The sequence below is a fragment of the Pinus tabuliformis genome, chromosome 3_2 (genome assembly GCF_031772625.1).
Source record: "Pinus tabuliformis cultivar Carrire ecotype Pingquan chromosome 3_2, CPIR1, whole genome shotgun sequence".
Taxonomy (NCBI): Eukaryota; Viridiplantae; Streptophyta; class Pinopsida; order Pinales; family Pinaceae; genus Pinus; species Pinus tabuliformis.
In genome coordinates this window covers 1276618535-1276640290 of record NC_142302.1, presented here as the reverse complement: position 1 = coordinate 1276640290, position 21756 = coordinate 1276618535, and the positions used below count along the sequence as shown (strand labels likewise).

At 41.1% G+C, this 21756-nt stretch overlaps 1 protein-coding gene across 6 annotated transcripts in view; it reads right to left on the bottom strand.

The window, feature by feature from the left end:
• LOC149185398 (uncharacterized) overlaps positions 1–21756 on the bottom strand; it is a 147213-nt gene that overhangs the window by 24206 nt on the left and 101251 nt on the right. The gene's annotated exons all lie outside the window — the stretch shown is intronic.

Below are 21756 nucleotides of genomic sequence, written 5' to 3'. Positions count from 1 at the left end.
GATTTCTCTGTTGTAAGAATGTTGTTGTTGGGAATCATGATTGCCGTTAGACCAAAACCAACAGGTGTTAGTCAACAATATCCAACAATCTCCCTACCAACGGAGCCGAGTGTGTATCGAACTCATGACCTACATTCTTATACCAATTGTTGGGAATCACGATTTTCGTTAGACCAAAACCCGCAGGTGTTAGTCAATGATCGCATCACCAGAGATAACGATCCACGAGAGGCGGTTAGTCCATGTCGCAAAACACACGGTTGTATATATAACATATTTTTATCCCAGGTCTTTGGATGCTTTTGGTTGTATCCCCTTAGAAGTTGCACCAAAGTCTTGTTGACTACTTATCTCTGGCCATCTATCTGTGGATGGAATGTTGTAGATCTCTCCAACTTCGTGTCCATCTTCTCCCATAATGTATGTTGATTTGGCGTAGCATCATAGGTGCTCTAGCCATGAAAATTTATGGAGAGGCTAAAGTACATGAGATCTCCAAGACCCAGAAATGGTTTGGGAAAATTCTACCCGGTTTAGGAGATATCAAAATAATTAATATTTTTAATGGAGCTCCTAAGTCTAAACTTAGAAAAAATAAAATATTAATAGGTATTAATATAAAACTAGGTTAGAAGATTCCAAAAGACATAGGTCAAGCCAAACCTAATCTTAATCGTTGATTAAAGATGTAATCTCGGCCGTTGAAGGACCAACAAGAAAAGTATAAGAGGAGGTTTGAGGGTCAGTTGGAGAATACACCAGAGTGATCAGTGATCGATAATCTAGAGAGGGGTTTACTAAGAAAAGTTGAATCAGTGATCGGTTTGCAGCAAGGGGCAATGAGTACGAGACAGAGAGGCAGAGATAGTGCCGAGAGACTAGTGCAGAAGCAGAGAGAGGTAGACGCTAACCCAGAGAGAGCCACGTAGAGCTAGCAGGGACTGCGCAGAGGCCAGAAGGGCTTGCGTCATCCACGCAGAGGCTGCAAGAGTGACGCAGAGGGCCGTAGAGGTTGCAAAATACCTCAAAGGGCTGATGCAGAGGGTTTTGGGCTGATGTTGAGGCCAGGTGGGTTGACGTTGAGCTTCAGTTGTGTTGGAGAGGGTTTTGTGGGGCAGATTTTCTAAATATCTGCTTCCGAATAGAGAGGTATGACTGCCGAATTATTTTCTCTGTCGAGTGAGCCAGTTTGGCACCTAGTTGTACACAAGGATAGACTGCATAATAAAATAACCCGCAGAATTGTTGCAACGGTTTTCCCAAGTTGGGATTTTCCGGGGACGAGTTGTCCAAAAATAACGATGTCACTTGTGTGTTTGCTACTTCTTTCAGTTGTTGATATGTAGATGGTTGAGACTGTATTGTGTTTATTTCAATATTTTTAAATAACTTGTTTGTAATTAACAAGTAGGAGAAATAAACCAGAGAATACAAATGAAATTTCTAACTGGTAATACTTAGAAATTTCAACAATGTAGTCTAGAATGCCCTGAGAAATCTTGTATCCTTGTCTAAACGATGCTCCTTGGTATCCCAAAGTGCACCCAAACCTATCCAAAGAACAAGTTTGCGACTTCTTACCTGATGATGGTCTTTTTACATGGCATTAGAACACACATCTTGTTGAACCTGTCAACTACCACGAATAGGTAGTCATGTTCCTTCCTAGTCGTCGGTAAACCTCCCACAAAGTCCATGGAAATGCTTTCCCAAGGACGATTAGGTACAACTAAGGGATGATATAGACCTTGTTTCCTGTTACTAGGCTTGCTGGTACAACAAAGCACGCATCCTCTTATGAACCTAGATTCTATGCTCTTGCATCTTGGGCCAATACACGTACCTCTGTAAGTTAACCACGGTCTTCCCTACACCAAAGTGCCCTGCAACCTTTGAGGTGTGCGCCTCTCTAATCAACTGCAATCGCTCACCTTTAGGAACACACAGCTTATCCAGCTTGTTGAGTAATCAATCCTGGAGATGGTAGTCAACGGTGTTGTCGCCTTTGTGCACATGACTCTGACTCTGCAACTCCTGATACACCTCCTTGAAGTTCGCATCCTCTAAATATGCCTTTTTGTATGCATCATGGGTGAATGGCTCCATGTGCATAAGAGTCCCCAAACCTGTAATCTTCTATGTGGGTGGTCGTGAAAGCATGTCCTCCAACTTGTTTGTGCTACCCTTCTTATATTTGATCACCAAATGAAATTATTGTAAAAACCTCAACCACTCGTAATGCCTAGTCTACTGTAGCTTACTCTGGGCCTACAAATACTGTAGTGGTATTTTCTTAATATTGTTGTTGATTTTCCATTTGGAACATTACAGTGGTATCAAAGCATGATCTTAGCTAGTTGTGGAGGCAACCTACAAGATCATGGAAGATTTGGGTGTGTATACTCTGTGATGGGTGAACCATAGACAAACTCATGGCTCAAGAAAAAGTGAGTAGCATTGAGGGAAAAATGACCCTCACCCACTTTGATGGCTTAGCTAGGAGTTCTGTTAGAAAATGGGTACAAGAATTGGACACATATTTCCGACTAAACCCTATGAGAGAGGTGGATGCTATTAGACATGCTACTTTGCACTTGGATGGAGATGCTATGGAGTGGTGGTACCAAGGGTTGATCCCTTTGGGTCATGCACGTATCACATCCTACACAAAATACACACATAGGATCGAGGAGAAATTCGACCGAAAGGACACCAAACCCCCTCAAAGGGAGCGGATAGGACGAGGATAGTTAGAGGATGAGACCAAGGGGTGTTTCTGCTTGTGGAGACCGGAATTTATATGTCAGGGGCTTGAGGAGGAGGTTGAGCAGGAGGGCACACAGGATGGTGAGGGGCACATCGATATACCTGGTGTGGCTTAGGAGTCACCAATGTCAAAGACCTCTTTGATAGCTTCCACTGACACCTTGGTGGAGTGGGTGGAGCCTACACCCATAAAGTCGTCTATTAATGAAGCATCGTCCCTAGATGAGGTGTTAGGAGACACAGTGGTGCCCCTAGTCATGATTGAGTTCCCCGATGACAGCCACCTTCTACACCATGGGAAGCACATAAGGGGACATGAGCTAGTCGTGGAGAGGCAGTCTGTGACTCATGTTGAGCCCATAGTAGAAAAGGACGAGCAATCATCCTTTGGGCTAGACATTGACTTAGAGCAGACAAATGCACAAACCGTCAATAGAGTTGTAGTACCTCCAGACAGTATCTCTCTTTAGACCTATATAGACAGGGCTTACAACATTGCTAGGCTACCTTTGCACAATGGAGGGAGAGATGCAGAATTACCCCGACAGATTTTATATGTCAACCGTGTTGATTTTGGGTAGCATCAGATGTGCTCTAGCTCCGAAATTTTGTGGAGGGGCTAGAACACATGAGATCTCCAAAACTCAAATGTATGAGGAGTTATTAAAATAATTAATATTTTTAATGGGTTCCTAAGTCTAAACTTAGGAAAATATATTAATAAGAATATGGGTGAGAAACTTCTAAGTGACAAGAATCAAGTTTGTTTTAATCTTAGTCGTTGATTAGGGATTTAATCTCGATCGTTGTTCCATCAACAGGAAAATTATAAGAGGGGGCTTGAGGGTCAATTGGAGATACACTGGAGAGATCAGTCAGTTCGACTTTTCTGGGGCGAGGTTTGCTAAGAAAATCGAACAAGTGATCTATTACAGTGAGAGGGGCAGTAGCAGAGAGTTGGATCGGAAAGGAGTTCCAAGCCAACGAGTACCAAGCAGAGAGGCAGCGCAAAGGCCTACGCAGCCCAAGAAGGGGCTCACACAAAGATGACATAGGCCAAGAGGGCTCTTGCAGTGGCAGTGCGAGATAATCATCGGGAGTTCGAGATTTTGCTGGGAGTTTGATGTTCTGAGCCGAGAGTGTTGAAGTCGAAGCTCCTATGAGCAAATCGATCCAGCAGAGAAGTGATGCAGTCTCCCAGAGGCAAGACACTGGTCCACACAGAGCAAATTGTGTTGGGATTTTCGTAGTGCTTTCCGAAGTCAGCCATTCAGTGGACCAGTTGCGACTTGGAGAACGAGGTAAACCCTCATATGTATTTCTTGCTGCCGAGATTTCTCTGAAAGGTTAGCCAGTGTGAGAGGCAACCTGTTGTACTCGGATTCTGCTTGCTTAATAATACAAACCCTCTATATGCTGCATTGGTTTTCCCACATTGGGTTTTTCCGAGGACGTTTGTCCAAAAATAACGGTGTCCCTTGTGTATTTGTCTCGTTCTATTTTCAGTTCATGATCTATATGTATGTGTAGTCTGCAATAGTGTTTTCATCGTTGTTTAAATAATTAAATAACTTATTGAATGTAAAAACAAGTAGCAGATGATAAAGCAGTGATTGCAGAAGGATTTCTGATGTGTAGATTCAAAAATTTTCACATGGTATCAAAGGATTGCAGATCATAGGAGACTAAAGACACCAGCCGGGAGATCTAGAGAATATGTTGCAGAGAAGTAGTTGTCCCGAGTGACAGCATTGTTTCAAAGGCAGAGAGCAGTTGCATGACTGACACAAAGCCAGAGGAGTAATGCAGAGGCTCACACAGTGCCTGTGTCAACATTCTGAGCCTGTAGAGGGTGACCCAATACTCGAGAGAAGCTCACGCAGTGACTGTGTCAGCTCTCTAGGCCAACACAGAGCCTGAGAGGCTCAATTCAGTTAGTTATCAGGGTTGGAGAAGTAGTGTTGATTTGATCAGTGGAGCTGGTGGGACGTTGTTGCTATTGGTGCAGAACAGTGTCTATGGAGACAGAGTCGAGGTAGAGGGAGTCACTGCCTTGATAGATTTCTAGCCAAAGAAATCTAGATCCAGGTTGCAAGAGCAAAAGAGGATTGGAGAGGAGTGATTCGACATTTGGCCGAAGGATTTCCATGAAGGAAATCAAGATTCATAAGGAGTCTAGAGGAGCTTGTTCCTTAGAGGATTTCTAGCGCCAAAGAAATCCAAATCCAAGTCTTGTTGGATTAACAACAGGAGAGGGAGAAGAGAGCTAGTCCTATATTTTTTGAGCAGAGACAGTAGTCAATGGACTGAGGGATCAAGACAGATTGGATGGAGCCTCCAATTTTGTCATCTGGGAGGCCAGGATCCTGGCAATTCTAGACAAACATCGCATCAAGGACTGCGCTTTGAAAGTAGTTGTTGTTCCAGTCGATGTTGATCTGTTAAAGAAGTACGAGGAGGCTCAGGCGAAGGCCAAGTGCATGATCCTAGATGGGGTCAAGGATCATGTAGTACCACACATTGCTGAGAAGGAAACAGCAAGAGAGATGTGGGAGGCGTTGACAACCTTGTACCAGGGCACTCCCGTCCAACGAAAGATGCTATTAGAAAATAAGTTGAGACAATACCAGGTGCAGAAGGGAGAAGAGATCAATCCCTTCCTCCTCAGGTTGCAAGGGATTCACGACCAGTTGACTTCCGTGGGGTCTATACTAGATCCTGAGTTCATGGTTAGGACTGTCGTGAATGTAGTCACTAAGGACTGGGAGACATTTGTCCAAAGTATCTTGGGCAGAGCGACTCTCCCCAGTTGGGAGGAGATGTGGGCAGCTCTTCGACAAGAAGAGATCGGGAGGTTGACCAAGGAAGGGAGTAGCGACAAAGGAGTCTGGGTCAAGGAGGAGGAGGAGGATGCAGCTCTCGCATCATCGAGACAGCAAGGGCAACAAAAGAGAAATAAGAAGAACATTTCCAAGGGCAGATGCTTCAAGTGTGGGGAACTTGGACATTTTGCCACTCAGTGCCCCCGAAAGAAGGGCAAGGAGGCTTCTGACTTGAAGATTGCTCCAGCGAAAGCTGACAAGGAAGGCGAGGATGACGATTGCGCCATGAGTGCTCATGTGCCTCTGGGGAAGAGGTGGGGCGACATGGAGTTGTAGTCGAGAAGACTACATGATAGGCAGGATCCTTGAGGTGCCCAAACTCTTGGATCACATACAACTACGGGAGCCCTTAACGACAATAGCAAAATGACAGGTGTCAGTTGGAGCGAGGTGTGATGGAACGACAGTGGCAGAGCTAGAGTGCCAAAGTCTGAGGCAGCGTAGTGGATGTTGTAGCAGTGCGAGAAGCACAGAGCAGTTTGCAGCAATGCAGTAGCATCAGAGGGTCAGCACAGATTAACAGCAGAGGTAGCTTCAGAATCACGAGGCATCCAGATTGACTAGCATGTCAGTTTTTGGGTGAAGTTTCAGTTGCTTACTTCTCAACAACTGAGTTGCAATGCAGCAGTTAACAATGGCATTGCTATGGGCAGCATGAGGCAACATTTTGAGAGGGATTTGCAGTACATATGTAGCAGCGACAGTGGCAATGTCATGTGAAGCAATACAGGTTGCAGCAGTGCAGTAGATGAAGGGCATCAGGCCAAACATCAGTAGCACAGAGGACCGATGCAGTGGATCAGTGTAGTACTTCTGTTGAGAAGTGTTACTAGAGCACATTCCTCGCTAAGAGGGAGTGTTGATTTTGGGTAGCATCAAATGTGCTCTAGCTCCGGTATTTTGTGGAGGGGCTAGAACGCATGAGATCTCCAAAAATCGTTTGCAAAAATTCCACCCGGATGAGTAGTTATTAAAATAATTAATATTTTTAATGGGTTCCTAAGTCTAAATTTAGGAAAATAAAAATATTAATGGGTATTAATAGGAATATGGGTGAGAAACTTGTAAGTAACGAGGATCAAGTCTATTTTAATCTTAGTCGTTATAATCTTAGTCGTTGATTAGGGACTTAATCTCGGTTGTTTATTCATCAATAGGAAAAGTATAAGAGGAGGCTTGAGGGTCAATTCGAGATACACAGGAGAGATCAGTCAGTTCGATTTTTCTGGGGCGAAGTTTGCTGAGAAAATCGAACGAGTGATTTGTTGCAGTGAGAGGTGCAATAGCAGAGAGTTGGATCGGAAAGGAGTTCCAAGCGAACACGTACCAAGCAGAGAGGCAGCACAAAGGCCTACGCAGCCTAGGAAGGGGCTCACGCAGAGCTGACATAGGCCAAGAGGGCTCTTGCAGTGGCAGTGCGAGATAATCGTCGAGAGTTCGAGATTTTGCTGGGAGTTCGATGTTTTGAGCTGGGAGGGTTGAAGTCGAAGCTCCTATGAGCAAATCGATCCAGCAGAGAAGTGATGCAGCCTCCCAGAGGCAAGACGTTGGCCCAAACAGAGCAGATTGTGCTGGGATTTTCGTAGTGCTTGTCGGAGTCAGCCATTCAATGGATCAGTTGTGACTTGGAGAACGAGGTAAACCCTCGTATGTATTTCTTGCTACTGAGATTTCTCTGAAAGGTTAGCCGGTGTGAGAGGCAACCTGTTGTACGTAGATTCTACTTGCTTAATAATACAAACCCTCTATACGCTGCACTAGTTTGCCCACATTGGGTTTTTCCAGGGACCTTTGTCCAAAAATAACGGTGTCCCTTGTGTATTTGTCTCGTTCTATTTTCAGTTCATGATCTATATGTATGTGTAGTCTGCAATAGTATTTTCATTGCTATTTAAGTAATTAAATAACTTTTTGAATGTAAAAACAAGTAGGAAATGATAAACCAATGATTGCATAAGGATTTCTGATGTGTATATTCAGAAATTTTCACAGACCGGATGAGTGAGATGAGGCGACATGAGTTATGTACGGGACAGCATTCGCAGGATGGGGAGATTGTTCCGTGTACAGGAGTTCATGTTGTCAACCCTTTCCTTGGGGTTGGATGGCTAGCTAGGTTTTTCGATACATCCATGGTCGAGAGCATAGTTCAGCAGGGGTCGTGGGTTTCCAGAGGGGCTCAAGGGATGGATCATCAATGGGATCCAGGTGGGAGTTGCCACCCCTCCATAGATTGGGTCAGTCATGGTATTAGAAGGATGGTGTATCCAGTCATTAGACTCATCCCCATTTTCATATTCCCACCAGAGTTCTGGATAGCACCAGTGGCAGGTCAAGCTGACAGAGGAGCAGGCAGACTCCATGAGTTGTCTTGGTATGTTGGTCGTGTGTGGGGGCATTGGATGATCAGTGTACCTTGGCAGGAGGTTGTCAAAGGAGGTGGCATTGACAGGCCACTGGATAGGGCACTACATGGAGACGATGCTCTCCCATTGATGTATTGGGCATGGGAGCCACAGATGATCGACGCAGCAGCGATATTTCCCCTAGCATGTATGGAGTTAGACCTCTTAGGTCCACCAGGACAGGTGTGGAGATATGTCACGCATCATGACGGGTCCACTAGCAAAGTGGCAGATACATTGGCACACGTGGGATGCTTTATGGTGCAGGGTAGTACGGCAGTAGGTAGTGGTTTCCAGCAGGGCACAGAGGGGTGCAACTGGTGTAGTCATGTGCCGAGGGGCGCAAAGGTACATGTTTGTATGCAGGGGAGCGCAGGGGTGCTTGGTCGTATGTAGTGAGGTGTGATGCTACCCATGGGGATTTTGGAGCATTACCTCTAGGGAGACCACCTGATGAGGACGACAGGCATGCCATTGGGTATAGTTCACCCAGGATCGGTGAGGAGGCAGATGAGCATCATTTGACGACATCCATGGGGTCTTGTGCACCTGCCTCACTTCCACATTGTTTGCAGGCACAGAGGAGTTGGATGTTGTCCCTTATTGTTGATTTGGGGTAGCATCGGATGTGCTCTAGCGATGAAAATTGGTGGAGAGGCTAAAGCACATGAGATCTCCAAGACCCAGAAATGGTTTGGGCAGAATCTAACCAGTTTGGAAGATATTAAAATAATTAATATTTTTAATGGAGTCCCTAAGTCTAAACTTAGGGAAAATAAAATATTAATGTGAATTAATATAAAATTGAGTTAGAATGGTCCAAAAGTCATGGATCAAGCTAGATCTAATCTTAGCCAATGATTAGGGACTTAATCTCGGCCGTTGCTGGACCAATGAGAAAAGTATAAGAGGAGGCTTGAGGGTCAGTTGGAGAACAAACTGAGGGAGACTAGTCAGTTCAATTTCTGGAGCGAGGTTAGTTGATAAATTCGAACTAGTGGTCTGGAGAGCAGCAGGAGGCAGCAAGTAGGGAGCAGACAGTCAGGATCAACAACAGAAGACCAACGCAGAGGCAGGAAAGGCAGACGCAAGGCCTTTCAAGCAAACGCTGAAGCAGCAGGAGACTGCGCAGTCACTAGAGGACCTGCATGGGTGATGCAAAAAGGCCCAGGGCTGACGCAGAGTATCTAGGAGCTACGCAGAGGTCAACTAGGCTGACACTGGGACTGGGAGAAGCGCTGGAGAATTTTTCTCTCTGTTAGGTAAGCTAGTTTGGCACCCGCTTGTACTGAAGAATTGCTGAATAATAAAATCCTCCCTTGCTGCACCGGTTTCCCACATTGGGTTTTTCCAAGGACTGTTGTCAAAAATATATGTGTCAATGTGTTGATTCTTGTGCATGTGTTTGTTTATGTATTATGGTGTGATATCTACAGTAGAATTTTTTTTAATGTTTATTAAAGGAATTTCATAAACAACTTGTTGAAAATAAGTAGGCAAAGTAAATCAGATGTTGCAGTGATAGAATTTTCACACACTTGTTGCCTTCATCACGAGTAGTAAGACGCGAGAGGCTCGCTCGGGACAGCTAGTTGGGATACGGAGTATTCAGAGAGAAACTCTCCAATTAAGGCATTTGGTTGGCGCACAGGCTGACGGATACAGGCTTGGGGATAACATGGTCTACTACTAAGGGAGCATATGTTCCACCCGTGGGCTCACACTTGGAGAAGTGATCGCTAGGGAGTTGCATGATACACTTTCAGCGAGGCAATCTGAGGCGCTCCATGAGCATGAGGGACAGCCGATGGTAGACTTCGTCTATGTTAGGAATATAATTTATAGTAAAATAATAGAAAATAATGTAAACAATAATAATCATAATTAATGATTAATTAATTAAATAGTTAGTAATGAAGAGGTATGTACCTGAGGACATAACCGTTGTGAAGAGGTACCCTCCTAGGGTATATAAGCTGGCCCTCGCCCTCATTGTAATCATCTCACTTGGATTCAAATATTCTTATATATAATTACTTGTCCTACAATGGATGTCTTTGTCTTCGAAGTATTTTGAAGATTATTGCAGGTATATGAACTTTGTTCGTTACATTGGTATCAGAGCCACGTCTGATCCGGCCTTTGGCCATCAACCCATTCGTCAACCTTGTTGTCATCGCAACTGAAGCGTTTCGCTACACAAGTTGAGTTTCTCCATTTTCGCCTATTGGCCTTTGGCCATAAAAGAAAAAAATAATTAAAAATAAAAAGAAAGAGAGAAAAAGAATTTAAAAAAAAAATCAAGGGAAAAAAAGAGGTTATTCAAAAAAATATAAAATAAAATAAATAAAAAATTAGAAAAAAATATATATAAAAAAAAACAAATCAAAAAAGTTCAAAAAAAATATTTAAAAAAAAAAACAAAAAAGCATATTAAAAATAATAATAATAATTTCAAATCATTGATATTTAAAAAATATATGTAAAAAAGGTTCTATATAAAAAATATATACAAAAATCAATTAAATGAAAACTACCCCGGCAGCCTCTGCAGTCATCGATCCAACCACCACGACACCGCCAACCGTCATATATGTCGCAGACAGTTAACGAACACAAATCTCCACTCCTCTGGCGGCCCCCGGAATACCGTTGTTGCAATCATGTCCAAGACACCCTTCTCACTGAGACCCAACATACTGCAACCACATTACCAGTGTCTGTGCAACCTGCACCCTGCCACTCCATCCTACCGCCGAACCACCTCTGCATTTCTCTTGTCGCCTGCCACAGTGCCACCCACCTCCTGCGTTGTCCGACTTTCAACCGTCTGCAGCCACTGAAAATGTTCGCAGACAGTCACCATTATTTTTCTATTGCTATTAACTGTGTACACCATCTTCCTCTGACCGATTTCATTGTTGGCCTCTATATCGCCTTTGTCATCATTGCTTCCTGTCTCTCCCGAGTCGCCTCTATCGTCAAAAATGCATCAACATCGACCATGCCTCGCCCTACACACTCCACCAAAATTTACTCCCTGTCACTGTGAGCTAGTGCCCCAAATCATACCATCTCTACTAGAGCGATTGAATACAGAGAACCTGTAAATTACCATGTCCTGAAAAATTCTAGTTTCGACTATTGTGGAAATCAAATTCCAAGAGGACGCAACAAAAAATTCAAAACAATGTGACCTTTGATAAATTATACCATCTGTCATTTAATAATTAAATCAAATATGTTATTTGATAATTAGTTCAAATTCACGTAAGGTTTAATTTTTAGGTTTGGAGTTATCTTACTAAAGGGAATTAAGACCGGGTGAAACAAGTCAACACTAAAGAATTGCCAAATTGTCAACCACATTGTTTTAACTATCGGAGCTTGATTTTGGTTGTCGAGTTGTATATACTCAATATTCCACATGATAACAAAGAAACAATAGCAATAAAAAAAACTATCGTGCCATCCTAAAATACTAGAGAGAGATAATTAAAAAAAAAAAATGCACGATATTTTCTGTGCCCATATTTGAAAGTCCCTACTCATAAAATTTGTATCCTAAAATACGATGACTACTATATTACTATAAACTATATCTTATAAGCTAGAAAATAATTAATTTAAGAGCTTCTATTGAAGTGAAGCTATATTAAGTTAAAGGTTATATAAAATAATAAGATATTTAAGTTTACAAAAGAAGTCAAATGAGATAATATTTAAATATTTTTTCTAGTACGAAAAGGGAGTTAAATACAAAAAGGGAGTTATAAGTTTATAAAGGAGTTATAAGGTTCAAGCATTTTTCGAAAGGGATTATAAAGTAGGAAACAAATATTAATATAAAAATTAGAAAGGGTTACCGTTAACCTTAAGCTCATTTAAATTATAATTTAGAAAACAACAACAACAACCAAAAACTATCACCGAACGTAAAATGGAGTCATTCTTTGAAGAAAAAGTCAGAAAAGAAAAAAAATAATGAAGTCTATAGCAGAAGAGAAAGGAAGATTCTCTAGTAAAGGTATTCCAATCGTAGATTTTAGATTATTTACATTAAAGGGGTGTATCCAAGGCAAAGAGATTAGTATTGCTATTAACACCAGCATCGAGAATAATTACATCAATATTAATTTGGCAAACCAACGATTAGTTCTATAGCCAAATATAGGCGAAAGAAAAGGTATTTTTGGCGAAAAAGAGTATGAAATTAATGATTTACAAGTGACAGTTGATCATTATGAGTACATATCTCAATTTTGTGTCGTAATTATGCTTGACAAAGAGGTTGACATAATTCTCAGTTGACCTTGGTTCAAGAAATAGGTACGTTCATGTTAAACACAGGAAAAAAAAAATCTTTGTGTTCCCTTATAAGAAGAAGATGGTCACATTCCAAGATATGACAACGAAATCAGAATTGATAATGCCTTCATCGAAAGACCTTGAGGATGTTTCAAAAGTAATGACTCAAGAGAATCCAGAAACAGTACCAAAGAAGCAGAAGGAGCTTGAAGAAGTCATATCCAACAAAAACAAGGAAAATTCATGTTTGAAGGAACATAATCAGAAACTACTTACACAAGTCAGAAAATGTAAAGCTAAAAAGCACAAATTAGAACAAGAATAGGAAAGTTTTGAGAAGAAACTCAATAACAATCTATTAGAAAAGGACAAAGAAAATTGTGTTTAAAAACCCTTAATTAAAGGTTATTGGAACAAATCAAAAGTTTAAAAGATGAGGAAAATACTAAGGATAAAGTCAACAATCCAGAAAGCGAAGAGTTTTTACGTCTAACGAATCATAAGCAAACCCTTCTTACGCAAATAAAGAAGCTTAAAAGTGACAAGAAGTCACTAAATGACGAGTTAGAACAACTTACTCAAGAAGAAGTATTGAAGTCTCCACTCATAACAATCCAAGTTGAAAATAAAGGAACAAACACCAATCCAGTCAATATCATAACTCAAGAAGATGAAAAACCAACAAAAGTTGAAACATAATCAGATGTTGCAATTCAAACAATGGAAATTCCAAGAGATGATTTCATAGCCAACTCAACAACATCAGTATTTGAAGCGAATCAGGAAACTGCCACACTGTTGGAATTTCTAAGTTTAACCCGTTAGAAATTCTTCCTGTACTATCTGGTTTATTTCTTCCTACTTGCTTAATTTCTTAACAAGTTATTTACCATGTAAATACTGAAAATAAACACAAGTATAGTATCAACATCTACAGATCATCAACTGAAAGAAAACAAGCACACAAGTGACACCGTTATTTTTGGACCAATGTCCCTGGAAAAACCCAATGCGAGAAAACTGGTGTAGCTATTCAGAGGGTTTTATTATTATGCAATTTTCAGAATACAACTAGGGTGCCAGAAATGGCTCACCCAACAGAGAATGCCCTCGACAGTAGTACCTCTCCTCGGAGACAGATATTCCAGCTGATTAATCACCGGATGAACAATCCCATAACAACAATTGCAGCTCCCACTGCTCTGTGTCACTCTGATAGGGACTACGTCACCCTACCCGACTCACCAGCACCCAGTCTGTCCCACAAAATCCTTCCAGCGCTGCCTCTTGGCCCTGCATCAGCTCTGCTAGTCTCTATGTCAGCCCCTAGACCCTCTGCGTCTCACACACTGGCCTCTCATGGCTCTGCGCAGCTCCTAGCTGCCTCTACGTAGTACCCAACTGCCTCTGTGTCAACCGCTCCGGGCTCTGCGATGTCTCTTTAGTACCAACTCTACCTCTCTACTATGTATTCACTACCCCTCGCTGCTGATCATTGATTCTATCTCTCTTAGCAAACCCCGCTCTAGAGAATAGAATGACTGATCACTCTCGTGCATTCTCCAACTGACCCTCAAGCCTTCTCTTATACTTTTCTCGTTGGTCCATCAACGGCCAATATTAAATCTCTAATCAACAGCTAAGATTAGATTTGGCTTGATCCATGACTTTTGGAACCTTCTAACCCAGTTTTATATTAATACACATTAATATTTTATTTTTCCTAAGTTTAGACTTAGGAACTCCATTAAAAATATTAATTATTTTAATCTCTCCCAAACTAGTTAGAATCTGCCCAAACCATTTCTGAGTCTTGGAGATCTCATGCGCCTTAGCCTATCCACCAATTTTCATGGCTAGAGCACATCCGATGCTACCCCAAATCAACACTCCCTCTTAGCGAGGATTGTGCTCTAGCAATCCTCCATACTGAGCATCACCCTGATTATCCAGCATCGGTCCTTGTGCTGATGCTAGGCCTCCCCGCCCAACATCTCTGCACTGTTGCATCTTGTACTGCTTCCCATGGCCCTGCCACTGCCACTGTTGCATCTGTACGGCAGCTCCCTCTGCATCCATGCTACTGCTGGTCCATTCTCCCAGCACTGCATCTACACTACATCCCCTCTCATCATGTTGCATCATGTTGCCTATAGCACTGCCACTGCTAACTGCTACACTGCAACTCAGTTACCGAGAAGTAAGTAACTGATCCACCTATTATCACCCAGTAATTTCCCAAAGTTAAAGAAGGAGATCACCGAGGTAACCACTAACCACTTTTGGAGATCAGGACCTAGCCTTCCTGATGCTCAGAGAGGGCTCTCTCTATATGATTTAGCTTGGTTTGTTTGGATATTAGGCTAATTATGAAATTTCAAGGGGGGTTTTGATTTGTATTGAAGATTGGGTGGTGGAATCCTTGAAACAGATGGATAGAATGTTGTCTCTAGACCATTGGGCATATGGAGTCAAAAGAAGGGTAGCAGAACTAGATCAACTCATTAAAGGGAATGTTCAAAGGGCAAGATAGCAAAACAGAGTGCAGGTCTTTAGGCCAGAGGGATGGAAAAGGTTTTAACCAGGGTGAGAGAGCAATTAAGAATTCTCAGACCGGGATTGAAACGAAGAACAGGGGGGCAATCGGAAACAAAGGGCAATTAAGAATCCTTTGCTATAGATTAAAAGAAACAACCTAAACTAAGGAGCAATTAAGAATTCCTTAACTTAGATTATTTGTAGAAAACATATATTTGCCTAACTGTTATAGCAGAGTGTAATTAAACAAATTCTGATATAATACTTCCAGTTATGGCATCCAGATTTAGATCAACAATATGAAAACTTTAAGAGATAACAACAACGTGAGAAAATACTTGTCTACACTTTGCTCTGCACATGAATCCTTTGAAATATCTTGTCTTTATTCATCAATCCAGCTTGCTGGCTCAATCAATGCTCCAATAGCTTTTACAGTCTTTCAATCAAGCAGTATAAAGAAATGTCTAAGAATCCACACTACATACTTCAAATTATGAAGTATTTATACTAAGGTGTTAATACAAATATCTCAACCTAACTTGAGATTTAATCTAGGAAATAGAAAATATTTTCTCGCAGGAAGATAGAGGCAGCTAATGAACTGCTTTCATGTTGTCCCTTTTATTGTGGTACTACTGGCTGTTATGGTTTGTTTCTAGCTCTTTATACTCTTTGTTGTTAAATTATCTCGCTGAAGGTTGTATTTACTTGTGTCTTTCATTTGATACTCTCTGTCACTGATACTCCTTCACTCTGATGACCTGTCTTTATCCTTTCTGTGTTTCTTCCTTTCACTGTTACAATTTACCTTTTACTGTGTGTTTCAACAGTAAATTCTTATATTGTTTATGCGTCTTAGCGATCGGAAGTGGACATCGATCAAGTTTCAGTGTGTTTTATTTATCTGTATCTCTGGTCTGGTTGCTCTGTTTTGAACTGTCACTGCTCTATTCCTTGTCTTCTTCTCGGCTTTGTGTGTAAGGGTCTTCATCTTCTGTGCATGTATAACTGGTCTTCTTCTTCTAAATTTGGTCTTTTAACAGGTTTCTGGTCTGAGTCTTGGAGTAAATAGGTTCTTTGACTAGTATCAGAATTGTTTATCCAAGCTCTGATCTTAGTCTGATAACCTGAAAAATTCAATAATACTTAAGAAAACGTAAGTCTGCAAGAAGGGTGCTTGATGGCTTTCTGGCACAGGAATGCTTGGGAAAGGTCTCGGGGCAGTGCTTTAGGACGTAATTGGAGGGGAAATCGCATCGCAAAGGCTTATGGTGGCCATGAATGGTTTCATAGGTTTATAGTGTAAAACTGGCAGAAAGCGAGAAAACATGGGTTTTCACAGTTTAGAACTTTAATGGGCACATTTTGAAATAAGGCGCGAAATTCATATTTTATGGATGGGCGGTTTATCGGAACGGCGGGGAAGCGGTATTGGAGGGCCATCGCACCGCTTTAGAGGCGTGGGCGGTTTTGAGGAGGGGTCACCCGATGTGCTTCAGGGCGTGACACGTAGCCATCTGGAGTCGAGGGAAACCGCCTTATCAGGCGGGTAAAGTTAGGTGATCGAGTTCGACCAATATGAATGTAGGCCGTTAGATCTGCGGGATTGAGATCTGATGGTGGTCTAACCAGGCTCATGAACTCCCTATCAAGATCCTTCTTAGTGATATCGGGCTTCATGGTTGCCTTAAGGTTATGATGGGAAGGAAAAAGGGGTGGCTGGCATGGAGGATTACAACAAGTGCGTTCCTTACTACAAGGATTACAATCAAATGGAGGTAACAAATTAGGTTTATCACCTTCAATGCTCATGAAATGGGGGATGATAGAAGGATCCAAGGATGACTCAAATACACCTCCGTGAGGAAGGTAAGGCAAGGTGAGGTTTCCATTAGTATTGTCATCAGTATAATAGATAGGGATATTATCCACTCAATGGCCATTGATCTCTCGCTTTCATTCTTCAATCTGGAAATAATCATCAATGTGAATGTTCAAGGGGTCAATGGGGGCACCTTTTTCAAGGGCCAACCTTAACTTCACATCCCACAGATCCATTTTCATTATTAGTGTCCTAAATTGGATCATCCTTGAAATGATGGCTGCTTCTCTCCCACTTCCCCCCTGTTTATATGCAAGAAGTCACAAATGTCAACCTCAGGGGAAGCAATAGTGTCCACATTCTCTAGATCTTCATGAAGTACATTATTCAATATCCCCTCTTGAATGAGAGGCCCAACTTTATTAGGTTCATCATCGTGGACCCGCGCTTCCATGGAGCTTTCATATTTGCTAGTCATATCCAATTCCCCAATCTTCTGCCCAAAATTCATCCATATATTCCTCATCATCTTGATTACCATGATCTTTTACATTTGAAGCCTCCTCATAATCATCCCACTCTTCATTATTTGTTTCATGTTGATTAGGCAGAAAAAGCTTCAATTCCTCCTCTTTTTCTTGAACAATATCACACAAAGTGTTTACTACATAGTTATGGTAATAAAGTTCTTCATTATTTGTTTCATGTTGATTAGGGAGAAAAAGCTTCAATTCCTCCTCTTTTTCTTGAACAATATCACACAAGTGTTTACTACATAGTTATGGTAATAAAGTTCTAGGAGAAGGGTGTTTGTAGGATTCTCTTTATATTCACGTTGCATCTCATAGAGCTTTCCTCCTTGTTCACAAAAATGGAATAGGAGATCCTTGCCTTCACATTCTTTCATTAGCCTCCTACAATATTTCTTATATTCATCCATCCTTTCTTGCAGTGTTTGGAGGCTTTCAGGATCTAGAACATTGTCATTATCCTGGGAAGAAACACTTTCCAGCTTATAACATTCTTCTTTAGTATGGACCTTGAGGTCTCCATCAATGACCTCATCTTGAGGATCTAGAAGGGGATGTTTTTCTTCCTTGTGGTCCTCCTCATGTTCACTGAAGGCTTCCTCAAATGCTAGGTCCATGATTTGACATGCTTCTTCAATGGATTGAAAACTTGGTCCTTTATGCAAGAGGAAACATAAAACTAACATAGAGAAAGAGGAGATGCTTTTATGTTCACATGATTTGAACCAATCAGTATCCAAAGCAAAAGACAAGACAAACAATTCCATCATGTCATAAAGTTGAGTTATACTGCGTCTTGAAATATACCTTATGAAATTTACAACATGATTTCCTACTGAGAGCGGATCCCCATCGAATGTTGGCATATCCCGCGTATGTTAGTAACTTGGGTATTGTGAGATCCATGGTATATCAATGGCAGGAAAATGATTGATCAACATGTTGTTGGTTTCTATATGCCAATGACATGGGAGTCATCAAGGTGAATGAAAATTGCCTTAAAGAATGCTTGCTTCACCCTACAAGCATCGAACTTTGAAGCTAAGTGAAGAACAAAGGCTTCACTCTTCCAATGGAGTCGCCAGAAGAGGATCTATATTGTCGCCAAAGGCATTACCTCTTCAAATATTTAACCAAGGCGACAGACCTGCTTCCTCCCCGGTAAGTTGTAACAGCGCCAAATATGTTGCCACACAATCTAGCAGGGCCCCAGGAGGGGAACCTATGGGACAATAACTAGACCAAATGACAACAATGGGGAAAAGACCCACTATCACCTCAGTTAATGTCCCCTACTCTTTACGGACTTTCACCGATGGGAGGAGTCTCGATATGAAGGAAATCACTTGTGATAAGAGGATCAATGACAAGGTATGAAGTGATTCCCAAGGCCCCTTCAAGGAGAGACCCAATAAGGTTTCAATGCTTCAATGAAGCTAAAGGCTCCCAAAGAAAGCCTGGGATGGAGATCAAGACCTAGAGCTTGAGATTTGCAACTAAGATAAGCTTGTATAAGGTCAAGATTCCAAATGTGAGATAGGACCTCTCGAGAAGCTTTGTAAGATGATTAGACACCTTAAATAGGTTGTAGCTATCCTTGAGAGACCTAATTAGGGCTTATCCTAGACCTAGGGTTTTAGGATATATGTGAGAAGAAATTCCTCTAAAGTATTCACAAGGTCAAGGTAAGACAGAGCCAAGGGTCTCTTAGGATTTATTCCATTGAATACAAAGTGCATATGACCCTCAAGAAAGCCACCTCTACCAAAGGAAACAAGCAAGATTCCCTTCTAGGGCACAAGGATTTTCGTAAAACTAACTGTGGAAATTCTACCAAATTTTGAGATCCTCTAGAGGAGACACTAACACATGTTTCTATCCAAGTGTATTTCAAAGGTTCCTCTAAAGAATTTGGCAAGGTGCCCTTGGTAGATATCTGAGGAAAGAAAGGTTGAAAAGAAAAGAAGAAATTTGTGGATAAAGGAAGGGTAAAGATGACCATCAAGGGATATGATAAAGTTTTGTTTGTTGTCATAAAATGCAGATTTTTGCCCTAGTTACTGATGCGTTGTGTTATGCATGCTTAGGGTGTGTTCCATGACTCTATTTCATACTCCCAAGGTCCAAGAAGCCTTAGATTGACCCATAGACACTATGAACCCCTTTGCTTGCATCGCACTCCATCTCCACCTGACCCTACCCTTTACAGCCAAAAGAATTGGTGAGATTTGTTAGTAGGATACTTGGGGGACACTTAACTCTAGCCTTTCTGGGGTTATTTGGTCCCTGAGTCCTACCAAGAAGCCTCCCTTGTGGTGGTTGGAAGTCACCACTAAAATAGAAGAGGGATTGCTGCTAAGCTGACAGTGGTGACACTCTTGTCTTGTTGTGCATCTACCTTTCCCAGTGAGGCATTGCACCAAGGTGCAAGATTTTGCAGAAACATGGATAACACATCAAAGAATAATATTTTGGTAGAGATTCAAACTAGTTGTTACATAGTCATTACAAAGAAAGTTATAAAAGGGCTAGATAATCCTCCCATCGTTGTTGTTGTTGAACTGTGAGATCAAATGCCATAACATGTGGAGCTATCTTAAACAAAGGTGAAAGCAATTAGTCTCATCGACTCCAAGCATTTCTCATGTCCAAAGTGCAAGGTTAACTTAAGAGTGGTTTTGATTCACAACCCGACAATTGGAAGGTAATATTTGACCAAGGTAAGCATATCTCAGCAACCATCTTATTTAAAAATCTTAAAATCTATTATTTTCTTATTTTATAAAAATAAAAATTAAAAATTAAAAAAAAAAAAAATATATATATATATATATATATATATTTACTAGCTTATACTTTGTAGTTTTTACCTCAAAATAGCTAGTTAACCCTTTGATATTTTGAACTACATTTCTATATTCGATCCAAGGGAGAGACATATTTTTTGGGGGGATTTTAAACACATATTTCATATATCAAGTCTAATTTGCATATGTGCATTACTTTACAGCAAATCAGACAATGGATCCGGCAATCTCCCAAGGGCTATTTCCATGTAAGCTCTTATCATACAAACCCTAGCATAAGCTCCAAATTTGTTATTCAAGTTTATACCATTATTTTGGGGCTATCTATAACTTATTCCAGCGATTCAAAGATTAAAATATAAGCTAGAATAAATTTCTAGGTTTTCACCCAGTGGGGATTTGATCCCAAGACCTCTGAAACAAGTTTCCAGCTTGCTAAAAATAGATTTGTTGCAAACTTGAAGTTTAGGAAGGGTCAAGATCTATCATTGTTGTCCTAGCTTTCCCCACCCCTATATCATTATTCTAGAGTGTGCATACACTTTTGGGTGGCCCTGGAAAGCGGTTTACATTGTTGTTTCTATGTTTTTCCAGATCTATAGTCACAGGACAAAAAGCAGAATAACACAAAACAGCCCCTTACCAAAGGTACACTTCAAGGATAACTATTTGGTAAGAACAGTAATTGTGTACTCTCTATTACCAGTTTAACATCTTGAGTTCTGAGTAAATTTCATTGCTAGTCTGTATTATTTTCTGCATAAATATCATTTCTAGATTAGCATAATAAGAAAGAATTGGCTCCTCTCTTCATCCTACACCCCATTGTAAGGCACTACTCTATTAATCTTTTGGGTGAAACAATTCGTTTAAGGAATCCTGCCATAGTCATTTAAGAAGGAGATGAGCTTAAAGAGTGGGAACTTGTTCCAAGGTGACAATGAGCACTTGTCCTACATGTACCATCTTAGCAGCTTATATGGGCCTTGACAAGACTACTAGTTTGGGTAGTAACAGTGCCAAACACTAGGGTCTCTCAAAGTAAGGTCACCCAATATTCACACATAATTGACCTGTATTGACCCACCAAGGAGATGATTGCCTTCGGCATCAAATTGACTTGTATTGGCCGACTAAGGAGATGATTGCCTTTAGAACTAAATTAACTTGTATTGGCCCACCAAGGAGAATATTGCAACAGGATATACCTATCATATAACACATTTTGGACACTAATTAATTATTACATGACAAATATGGCTCCCTTCTAGATGGAATTTAGGGACAACGGGGTTCAAAACATGGACATACTCCAAAGGACTTGATAACAACAAAGGAAGACTCCAAGTGCAAAGTTGGAAGCAACCTAAAGCACTCCATCCCTCTTGAGGACGAGGAGGCTTAACCACAAGTCTTTCTAGTTCCCCTCCTTAGCTTTATGTTTATATTTTCTGGCACTTTGTCAAAGAAGGTTTACAACCAGTTCTTTCTGTTTAGTTTTAAACCTTTGTTGTTTAATCTGGCAACAAGGTTGCCAGGAACAATCGGTCAACTCAAGTTTCTATGTTTTACTATTAAGTATTTGAAAGGTCGATTTAGAATCACCTTGATTTATAAAAACAGCACTGACATCCAAAACTAATCTAATTAGTTGTATTTTTGGTCATCTCCTCCATGAGACATTATGATGTATGC